Below are 12109 nucleotides of genomic sequence, written 5' to 3' on the forward strand. Positions count from 1 at the left end.
AGCAGCGCCTGCTTCTTCACGGAGTAGTGGCAGGAGGAGGAGTCCGCGGTCCTCAGGAGAGCCGGCGCGTGCGTGCAAGCCAGTCTCGGACTCTGCAGGCGGGCGCGGCACGTGGTCCTGGCTGCGGTGAGCAGCTCCAACAGGGTCAGGAGGGTGGATAGGGTCATGGCCCGGTCTGTGTTCTTCTCATCCCCTCCTTCTCCTAGGAGCAGAAAACAAGGAGCGGTCAAGTTCGGTGAACAAACCCGGTCTGTGTTGCTGCAGGGTCTTTTCATCCTCTCCTTCTCCTAGGAGCAGAAAACAAGGAGCGGTCAAGTTCGGTGAACAAACCTGGTCTGTGTTGCTGCAGGGTCTTTTCAGCCTCTCCTTCTCCTAGGAGCAGAAAACAAGGAGCGGACCACACTGGACAGGACCACACTCGTGCTTTAATTATTTGGAAAGATTTCTCCCTGAATTGACTTCCCTGAGGTGAAGTCTGCTATTGACCCATCTCAAGCTCTGCCCTCCTTTCTTGTTCGACCAACCACAACGGTTTGACCCAACAGGGGGAGAAAAAAAAACGTTGTGATTGGAGGATTGCGAAAAGAGGATTATTATTTATACTGCAGATACTTATATAAACCACTTCACATGAACGGAATAGTAGCACAATAGTTACAGCTCTTGTAAGGCAGCTGGAGAGCAGATATGAAGAATAGAATAGAATAGAAATACTGTATTCATCCAGAGGGAAATTTGGCACTACAAATCGCTCACAGTAAGCAGTAAACATTTAGGTAGACAAGAACTAAAGTCACGAATAAGAATAAAAATAAGCCTAAGAACAAGAAACTCTCCGGGATATACATTTCCTATGTTATGTATATACATTCTAATATAAAATATACAGTACAAATATATAGTAAGAATATACAGTAAGTGAGTGTACAGTAAAGTGTAATATTGTACAATGTTGGTTTAAAAGTATTGTACAATATTACACTTTACATTGATGCAGGGGTGTAAAGTACTTGAGTAATTGTACTTCGTTACAATACTTAAGTACTGTTTTGGGGAATTTGTACTTTACTCAAGTATTAGTAGGTTTGTATACTTGTACTTTAACAAAAAAATACATACTTTTTATTCCTTACATTTAAAATGCAGGCATACAAAGTACAAAGTACAAAGTAGAAATCTCGCAGGTCCAACTATTCTAATTAGTATATTTGTTTTTCTGGCAGAACTAACGTTAACGTTATTAATCCTGCGGCCGCACTTTATTTAAAAACAGCCAATCAAATCCCCATCAATGGAAAATTAACCCGCTCATACCCAGGCTGATTGGTCCTTGTGCAAGACTAGGAAGCGGGGATCTTTGATTAAACACCTGCTATCAGAAGAATAGACAGCCAGAAAAAACGGTACCCATACTTTCACTTAATTATAATTTCTGGGTACTTTTTACACCCCTGAGATGGTATCAAGCACATTATCTCCAATTCATCACACCACTGATTCTGGTCCCAAGTAGATTCAAGATTTGAGACTATTTATCGTCATGTGCACACAGTTAAACAGGCAGTTTGCTGTACAATGAAAATCTTAAGTTTGCTAGTCCGCCCTTCACACAAAGTCACACAGATAACACAATACTTAACTAAAAATGAACAATTTAGTGGAGGCCTTCTGCATGAAGCACAAAGTAATATTGCATACAGTACATAACAATAACTGACAAATACCTCCTTCTGTTTCAGTACCTAGTCTTTCTCCGGGAAGAAGCTTTGAGCAGAGCGCACACAGGGCTGGGTCGAAGGGCGCAAGAACCTTCTCCATGACCTCTGTTTGAAGAGAGGAACTTCGGTTTAGAGGACGGATACAGCATATAAGCGTTGAAGCGACAATGTGTATAATATAAATATCTCTTATCTATATCAAAAGGAATGTCCAGTTCCACACCGGGTGGCCAGTGTTTAGTGAGAACACACCAACCTGTTTGGTGTTTCTCACGTCCCTTCAGTATAAGTTTCAGGACACTGGTGAGCGACCAGAGGCAGGCGTCCAGTTCATTACAGGGGCTCGCGGTCTGAAACACGTCCACGCACTTCTGCTCCCAGACGGGACTGGTGGTGCCCTGTGGGGTCAGGGAACAGAGAGTGACGTTAGGACTGGTGGTGCCCTGTGGGGTCAGGGAACAGAGAGTGACGTTAGGACTGGTGGTGCCCTGTGGAGTCAGAGAACAGAGAGTGACGTTAGGACTGGTGGTGCCCTGTGGAGTCAGAGAACAGAGAGTGACGTTAGGACTGGTGGTGCCCTGTGGGGTCAGGGAACAGAGAGTGACGTTAGGACTGGTGGTGCCCTGTGGAGCCAGGGAACAGAGAGTGACGTTAGGACTGGTGGTGCCCTGTGGAGCCAGGGAACAGAGAGTGACGTTAGGACTGGTGGTGCCCTGTGGAGCCAGGGAACAGAGAGTGACGTTAGGACTGGTGGTGCCCTGTGGAGCCAGAGAACAGAGAGTGACGTTAGGACTGGTGGTGCCCTGTGGAGCCAGAGAACAGAGAGTGACATGCTAGGGATGTCCCGATCCGATCACGTGATCGGGGCCGATCACGTCATTTTCAGAAGATCAGGATAGACAAAAAAAATCTGCCATTTTTTTTTTAACAAACATGACCATGTTCACGTCTTAAACTCATACTGAGGCCTTAGTTTTGGTTTTAAATTGCAGATCATCATTCATTTATTTATTGTCACACAGAGCAGAAGAATTTTGCCAAAACAAACCAATAGTATCCAGCTGCAGAACGGCAGACCAGCCAAAATCTCAGACCCAAATTACATTATTATTATTATTTTTTTTTTTAATCCCAATTTCTCACATTACATTCACGCTGAATGTTGACGTTATCCAGGTGAAAAGTTAACTTCATTCAAGCGAGGCATTGCAATCCTTGACATAAATCATTTAATGTATAATTAAATCAAAGGAAATGCGTTTGGGTCTGAGAGTGTGGCTTGTCTGCGGTTCTGCAGCTGGATACTATTCGTTTGTTTTGGCAAAATTCTTCTGCTCTGTGTGACAATAAATAAATGAATGATGATATGCAATTTAAAACCAAAACTAAGGCCTCAGTATGAGTTTAAGACGTGAATATGGTCATGTTTGTTGAATAATAAAAAAAGAATGTATCGGATCGGGAAAGATCGGTATCGGTAGATACTCAAAATCACATGATCGGGATCGGATCGGGAGCAAAAAAACGTGATCGGGACATCCCTAGTTAGGACTGGTGGTGCCCTGTGGGGTCAGGGAACAGAGAGTGACGTTAGGACTGGTGGTGCCCTGTGGGGTCAGAGAACAGAGAGTGACGTTAGGACTGGTGGTGCCCTGTGGGGTCAGGGAACAGAGAGTGACGTTAGGACTGGTGGTGCCCTGTGGAGCCAGGGAACAGAGAGTGACGTTAGGACTGGTGGTGCCCTGTGGAGCCAGGGAACAGAGAGTGACGTTAGTTTGAATAAATACCTTTCAGACCTCCAACTACAGTTGTATTCATCCCAACCCCCCCCCCCCAATACTGTACTGATCTGAACTCATACCTTTTGTTCACCTAATGTTCCAGGATCATCCCTAGATCAGACAAGCTACTGACAGGAGGTTATAGTAAAGGTTTTCATTGCTTGGTAATATACCTCAGACAGACCACCTCAATGAAAATGATAAATATACGGTATTACAGTATAATATATTATTTAGACTTTGTCTTTTCCTTGCCTCTAAACAGTTTTAGATTATGTTTGTGTTTCAATAACCGGAGGTTATGGTTGTGTGCTTTTCCAGTTTCTTCAACCCCTGTCTACTCCATGCCGCCTACGTTAACTCCTCTCTACTCCATGCTGCCTATGTTAACTCCAGTCTACTCCATGCTGCCTACGTTAACTCCTGTCTACTCCATGCTGCCTACTAGGGATGCACCGATATGAAAATGTGCCACCGATACCGATTGTTCAACTAACACAATCGGCCGATACCGATTCCGATATTTGTGGCAACAATTTTTTTTTTTATATTTTAAATCTTTTTTTGTATCTTTTTTTTTTTGTAATATATATATATATATATATTTTTTTATGAAACTACTGTATATTTGTGTTACAAATTGTGCTCACAGATATGAACATAGGCCTCTTTACTTACTTAAAAAAAGGAAACATTAAGAAATAGCACTATCTCTCTCCCAGTATGTTCTGCAGGGCTGCAGCTAGATACTAGTTCTCCCAGCATGGTCTACCTGCTGGGCTGCAGCTAGATACTATTGTCTCAACCAATGAAATTTTCAGACAGTCGATTCTGCCAATTACGTCACACACCGCTTGCACCCGCCTCTGCTGTTACCACCAATCGGCAAGCGCGTAGACATTTTTTACTTCGGCTTTTGTCCGCCATTGATTTTGAGTTGACGAGAGCTTTTCTACAACAACAACAATGGCGGCGCGGCTGACGTTTAGCTTTTAGCTCCGCAGGATGACTTAAATGAGGCATAATGATTTTACTGCAACTAATGTTATAATAAAACAAAGCCTTTCTATACATGTGTCTGATTGAAAACGTTATTAACAGATTGCAGAATGGGTAAAACTCAGGGCTCTGTGAGCAACGGAAGGAACTGAGCTAGTATGAACGCTTGCTACGTTCGGGTAAATAATATGCTGATGTTATTGAACGTGTAACACTAACTATATAACGTTAATGCCACAAAACGAATGCCTTGTTAATCATAAGTAGTAACTTTGATGCAGTAGCTTGTGTGTGTGTGTGTGGGGGGGACTGGGGACGGCGTTGTGCAGGTCGCGAGTGAACCTTTTTTTGTCTTGACGCTACACAAATTGATGGATATTTATCGGCTACTGCCATCGGCACATTTGAGCTTATCGGCCGATTGCAGTCAACAAGGCACTTATCGGCCGATACCGATACCCGACCGATACATCGGTGCACCCCTACTGCCTACGTTAACTCCTCTACTCCATGCTGCCTACGTTAACTCCTCTCTACTCCATGCCGCCTACGTTAACTCCTGTCTACTCCATGCTGCCTACGTTAACTTCTCTACTCCATGCTGTCTACGTTAACTCCTCTCTACTCCATGCTGCCTACGTTAACTCCTCTACTCCATGCTGCCTACGTTAACTCCTCTACTCCATGCTGCCTACGTTAACTCCTCTCTACTCCATGCTGCCTACGTTAACTCCTCTACTCCATGCTGCCTACGTTAACTCCTCTACTCCATGCTGCCTACGTTAACTCCTCTACTCCATGCTGCCTACGTTAACTCCTCTACTCCATGCTGTCTACGTTAACTCCTCTACTATAGGGACATCTATGGATCTCAGGGAATGTATTCCCAGTGTCAGAAATACTGTGTCTGTTACTTGGCTTGAGTAAATTGTAATGAACCAAATGAGAATATCAATTAAATTTGTTTTTATCTTTGACTGTGAATAACACTATGCTCAAATTGACCAGACCTGATAAATCTAAGCAAATTCATAGATGGAAGATGATTAAACAGAAGGTTTTGTAGAACAGTACTGAATTCTGCCATCCGGACACATGCAATTTGAAATATGATTATAGAATATAGAATATCAGGCATAAAATGGTTATGCGATTAAAATGCAATTAATTAGATTAATTAATTACAAATCCTGTAATTAATTAGATAAAAAAAATTATCGCCTGACAGCACTAATATATATATATATATATATATATATATATATATATATATATATATATATATATATATATATATATATAAATACACATATGTGTGTGTGTGTGTGTGTGTGTGTGTGTGTGTGTGGCTAAAGTGGATAGAAAACACAGTAGGCCTACTGTGCAAAAGTCTTAGGCACCCAAGAGTTTTTATATAAATTGTCTTAGATGTAAATACATTTTTTTTATTAGTGTGTCAGTAGACTACTCATAGTACATTTTCATTTAATTATTTTTTAAAGCATCTTTGTGGTTTAATAATGCAACTAATTATAACTTATTATGTATTGTTTTTACTTTTGTTTAACTGTGTTAATACTGCAATGCACTGCTCGCTGGCCTCCCGGCCACTGCCACTAAGCCTCTTCAACTCATTCAGAACGCAGCGGCCCGCCTGATCTCAAACCTACCGAAGTCGGCCCATGTCACCCCACTTCTTAGGGACCTGCACTGGCTCCCCATTGCTGCACGAATCCGCTTCAAGGCCCTCGACCTAGCATACCGTGCGGCAAAGGGAACCGCTCCCGCCTACCTCCGGTCAATGGTCTCTAACTACACACCCTCAAGACCCCTACGCTCTGCATCTTCTGGCCGCCTCAGACCTACTCCTATCCAAGCTCCGGGAGGGTCATCAAAGAGAAGTCGCCTATTCTCAGTCCTTGCCCCACAATGGTGGAATGAACTACCCACCCCAGTTAGGACAGCCGAATCACGTCCAATCTTTCGCCGTCGACTAAAGACGCACTTCTTCAACCATTATCTGAATTAAAAAAAAAAAAACAATAAAAAAAAATCTAACCCTAACTAACCGTACTGTCATGCACTTGTCCTAATAAACTAACCTACACTAGCACTCAACACTTTGATGAACATTGTTGCTCAGCTGATAGAGTTGTGCCCTTCCTGATGGCTTGTCGTACAGAACTTGTAAGTCGTTTTGGATAAAAGCGTCAGCTAAATGACTAAATGTAAAAATGTAAATGTTAATAAATAAATACAAATACAAAATACAAATATATCGTGTATCGTGATATGGCCAAAAAATATTGCGATATCATTTATCATATCTAATCTAATCTAATCATTGCACATATTCAGAATCATAATCTGCAATGAAAACATAAGATAGAGGTGTGGTTCCACTGTAGGCTTGTGAATAATAAACTAGAATTTGTATTTATTGGCGTAAAACTCACAATACTCTTCAGCTGGTAGAAAACATGCGTCGACACAGTCTTTGCAGCCAGATGAGATATCAGACGGTCTTCAGCCTGGAACAGATCACCCTGTTGGAAGAGTGGCATGAATAGACAACAATCTTCATCAACCAGCTTAAAGATGCACTATGTCGTTTTTGGAGAGTGGGAGAAGTGAACAGATTATATATATGGTGCCAATGGGTGACTTCAACCTGCCTGACTCTTCCCACTCTGCCACAGTGGTCTCTCTCCTACAATTATTCGACCCGGCGCCCACTGGCATGCACCCACCCACCCACCCACCCACAAAGCAGGCAGCTCCCTAGATCTCATATTATTCTCCCGTGACACCAGCATAATGAACACTATGGCAAACTCCCCTCCATGTATCAGAACACTTATTTTCACTAACTCTTATACTAAACCCCAAACCATCAACTCTAACTCACGCTGTCTCATTCAGACGCGCCCTGTCCCCCTCGACCCTCTCCTCTGTCAGCTCTACCCATAAAGGAACATGCCAACTTTTTGGAAAATTTGCTTTTTTGCCATACCCTGGAGTTAGACAAGCAGATACATACCCTTTTCTTCTCTGTACATGCATTTGTTCCCAATAGTCATGAAATACACTCCAAATACAATTCCAAAATACAATTTTTTCAAAAAACAACAGGGCTTTTGAGGTGATGAAATCACTGAATAATTATCTGCTTGGAAAACGAAAATGTCTAATAATTTTTTTCCCACATGGTAAATATACACAGGTCACAAGTTCACAACATGTTTTACAGGAACGTTTGGTTTTTTTTTTTTAAATATATATATATTTAAATTTTTTTATTTATTTCGAAGCTTCGAATTAAAATCGGATCTCGGCCCCAAAGCTTCGAATTCCAAAAAATAAATCGAAGGTCAGCCCTGGTCTCTAAACTACACACCCTCAAGACCCCTCCACTCTGCATCTTCTAACTACACACCCTCAAGACCCCTACGCTCTGCATCTTCTAACTACACACCCTCAAGACCCCTACGATCTGCATCTTCTAACGACACACCCTCAAGACCCCTACGCTCTGCATCTTCTAACTACACACCCTCAAGACCCCTCCGCTCTACATCTTCTAACTACACACCCTCAAGACCCCTACGCTCTGCATCTTCTAACTACACACCCTCAAGACCCCTACGATCTGCATCTTCTAACGACACACCCTCAAGACCCCTACGCTCTGCATCTTCTAACGACACACCCTCAAGACCCCTACGATCTGCATCTTCTAACGACACACCCTCAAGACCCCTACGCTCTGCATCTTCTAACTACACACCCTCAAGACCCCTCCGCTCTACATCTTCTAACTACACACCCTCAAGACCCCTCCACTCTGCATCTTCTAACTACACACCCTCAAGACCCCTACGCTCTGCATCTTCTAACTACACACCCTCAAGACCCCTACGATCTGCATCTTCTAACGACACACCCTCAAGACCCCTACGCTCTGCATCTTCTAACTACACACCCTCAAGACCCCTCCGCTCTACATCTTCTAACTACACACCCTCAAGACCCCTACGCTCTGCATCTTCTAACTACACACCCTCAAGACCCCTACGCTTTGCATCTTCTAACTACACACCCTCAAGACCCCTCCACTCTACATCTTCTAACTAGACACCCTCAAGACCCCTACGCTCTACATCTTCTAACTACACACCCTCAAGACCCCTACGCTCTGCATCTTCTAACTAGACACCCTCAAGACCCCTACGCCCTGCATCTTCTAACTAGACACCCTCAAGACCCCTACGCCCTGCATCTTCTAACTACACACCCTCAAGACCCCTACGCTCTGCATCTTCTAACTAGACACCCTCAAGACCCCTCCACTCTGCATCTTCTAACTACACACCCTCAAGACCCCTACGCTCTGCATCTTCTAACTACACACCCTCAAGACCCCTACGATCTGCATCTTCTAACAACACACCCTCAAGACCCCTACGCTCTGCATCTTCTAACTACACACCCTCAAGACCCCTCCGCTCTACATCTTCTAACTACACACCCTCAAGACCCCTACGCTCTGCATCTTCTAACTACACACCCTCAAGACCCCTACGCTTTGCATCTTCTAACTACACACCCTCAAGACCCCTCCACTCTACATCTTCTAACTAGACACCCTCAAGACCCCTACGCTCTACATCTTCTAACTACACACCCTCAAGACCCCTACGCTCTGCATCTTCTAACTAGACACCCTCAAGACCCCTACGCCCTGCATCTTCTAACTAGACACCCTCAAGACCCCTACGCCCTGCATCTTCTAACTACACACCCTCAAGACCCCTACGCTCTGCATCTTCTAACTAGACACCCTCAAGACCCCTACGCTCTGCATCTTCTAACTACACACCCTCAAGACCCCTACGCTCTGCATCTTCTAACTACACACCCTCAAGACCCCTACTCTCTGCATCTTCTAACTACACACCCTCAAGACCCCTACGCCCTGCATCTTCTAACTACACACCCTCAAGACCCCTACGCTCTGCATCTTCTAACTACACACCCTCAAGACCCCTACGCTCTGCATCTTCTAACTAGACACCCTCAAGACCCCTACGCTCTGCATCTTCTAACTAGACACCCTCAAGACCCCTCCACTCTACATCTTCTAACTACACACCCTCAAGACCCCTACGCTCTGCATCTTCTAACTACACACCCTCAAGACCCCTACGCTCTGCATCTTCTAACTAGACACCCTCAAGACCCCTACGCTCTGCATCTTCTGGACGCACTCCTATTCAGGCTCATCAAAGACAAGCAGGCTGTCCTCGCCACACAATGGTGGAATAAACTTCCCAGTTCCCAACAGTCAGGACAGCTGAAACCCACCCAAGGAGTGGTCTGGTTTGTTCTATACTACTATGCACTCAGAGTGTAGCAGTCAAGTTTGACACGGTTTGATGAACAATACCACTTACCCTTCACTGCCAGAATTGTGGCCTAGTTAGCTAATTATATTGTTATATTGTTTACACTGCCTATTTTTACTTTTCTACTGGACTATAATTGTATTACCTGTATTATGTCTTCTACTATTACCATGTACCTCCACTCCCGCCCTTCCACGTGCTGCCTGAATTTCCCCAAGGGGATCAATAAAGGAATTAGTGAATAAGATATTAGTGAAATTAAATTATTAAAAAAAAAAAATTGAGGACACCATCAAGGACCCACTGAACCAGGCCTACTCACTAGTTTAGACATGAGATCCATCTCCTGAAACAACAGTCTGGACACCTCCATGAAGTAAAGGCAGGCTTCTGGCGACAAGCTTTGAGACGTCAGCTTGGAGCTTATTTTCTCAACTAGAGTCAGGGCAGTACAAGTTAAATCAGAGCAACATAATTGCGAGTAGTCCATGGGTTGGACGTTACTGGAATCTTTCTCCAACACAGCAGGCACTAGTCCATCACATACAGCCGAGGAGATCACTGATGATAACTCGAGAGCATTTTGTACAGGACAAACTCCCTTCAAAAGACTGCTGTAGGCTTCCGCTTGAGAATCAAAGCGGTATTTCATGTTGTTCATCATATCCATGGAATGATTTCGAACAAACAACAGCAGCACAAACACAAACGACACAAAAAAAGAAAGCTACATTGAACGAGCAGCACTACAGCCACAGAGACACAACAAAAAGCATGCTTCTTCCGTATGACGGTGTACCACGTGATAAACACGGAAGTAGAATGCTATCAGAAAATGTGTTCATTTTTTTTTTAAATCAAAGCTACTACAGCAGCACAATAGCACTGCGCGTGGCTAACACTAAAAAAATTGATTAAAAAAAGAATAAAAACGAATGTGGTTTGGACGCTATACCACGTGATAAACACGGAAGTAGAATGCTATCAGAAAATGTGTTAACGGATAATGTTTTTTTTCTTTCTTTTTTTAATCAAAGCTACTACAGCGGCACAATAGCACTGCGCGTGGCTAACACTAAAAAATATGTGATTAAAAAAATAATATAACAAGAATTGTTGTCTAACGACAGTAGCGGTTGGCGCGTGGGAGCAGGATGCTGGTTTGACACATTATAACTATGACAGCGGAATTCCTGCATCTGGGAGCTGATTGGCTCGTCGCGAGTAGCGTATTGATACAATGGTGTGTTGGCTTCTTTCTACTTAGCTAGCAGCTCGTTATTATTCCAAGTAAGTCGTTGTTTTTACAATACAATACGAAAGGAACAATGTGTTTAAATAACTGTGAGTTACTATCGAAGACATTTGGATATTACTCGTATTATTATTATTATTATTATTAGTTATTGTATAAAGAAAACTCTGTTCTCCTCAGCTAACGCTACGTTAATGTTAGCCCAGTGGATCATGTTAACTTAGCTGTGTGCTAGCTTGCTAACTTGGCTAACAGGGTTAACGTTACTAGGACCTAATTGTCGCTGGTGTTACTGGCGTCAACGTTAGCTATTCATCCTCGCTATTTTTTATTCATTGCCTTAGTTGTGTGCCTTTGTTAGCAACGGTTCACCTTTGGTGTGGTGGTTTGTGTTCTTAGGTAACTAACGTGAAAAAATACCGTTACAGCTGTCTCTCAATCTATTGTTCGTTGTTTCTTTTGGATACGTCACTTATGTTACTTGGTAACATGATGAACGAATGTCAGCTAGCGATTGCCAAATAAGTACAGCGTTAACCCACTTATAAGGTAACGTTAGATGATGGTAGCTAACGTGCTAGTATCAGCCATTAGTAGAAATATTGTAACGTTACCAATAACGTTGAGGCTAGCTAGCGATATTAGCTGTTGGCTATGTTGAAAAAGAAGCATTTGACTAAATATATGCATTCATATCTGCGGTTTGTTTTTAGTTTTGCCATAACAACTAAGAGGAAGGTTTGCTTGAAGCACTTGCTATGCTACCTAGCTATAAGTTATTGCTTCTTGTTAGGGAAGACAAATGTATGTAGGTGTCAAAGGGCCATGGAACTACCTGATGTTGTCCCCTGTTGCAAGTAGTCACGTCACAGTACAACATCAATGTAGTACAACCAGGTAGTACTGTTGGGAGTGTTTCCTTTATCTTCACATAGGTTTTATTTATGTAAG

The 12109-nt window shown here is 43.0% G+C and overlaps 1 protein-coding gene across 1 annotated transcript in view; it reads left to right on the top strand.

Moving 5' to 3' along the window:
* Positions 1 to 11129: 11129 nt before the first annotated feature.
* asb7 (ankyrin repeat and SOCS box containing 7) overlaps positions 11130 to 12109 on the top strand; it is a 42172-nt gene continuing 41192 nt past the window's right edge. Inside the window, exon 1 of the mRNA XM_084307308.1 lies at positions 11130 to 11193. The gene's annotated coding sequence lies outside the window, so the exon portion shown is untranslated. The remainder of the gene's footprint in view (positions 11194 to 12109) is intronic.

The sequence above is a fragment of the Notolepis coatsorum genome (genome assembly GCF_963971535.1).
Source record: "Notolepis coatsorum genome assembly, chromosome: 2".
Taxonomy (NCBI): domain Eukaryota; kingdom Metazoa; phylum Chordata; class Actinopteri; order Aulopiformes; family Paralepididae; genus Notolepis; species Notolepis coatsorum.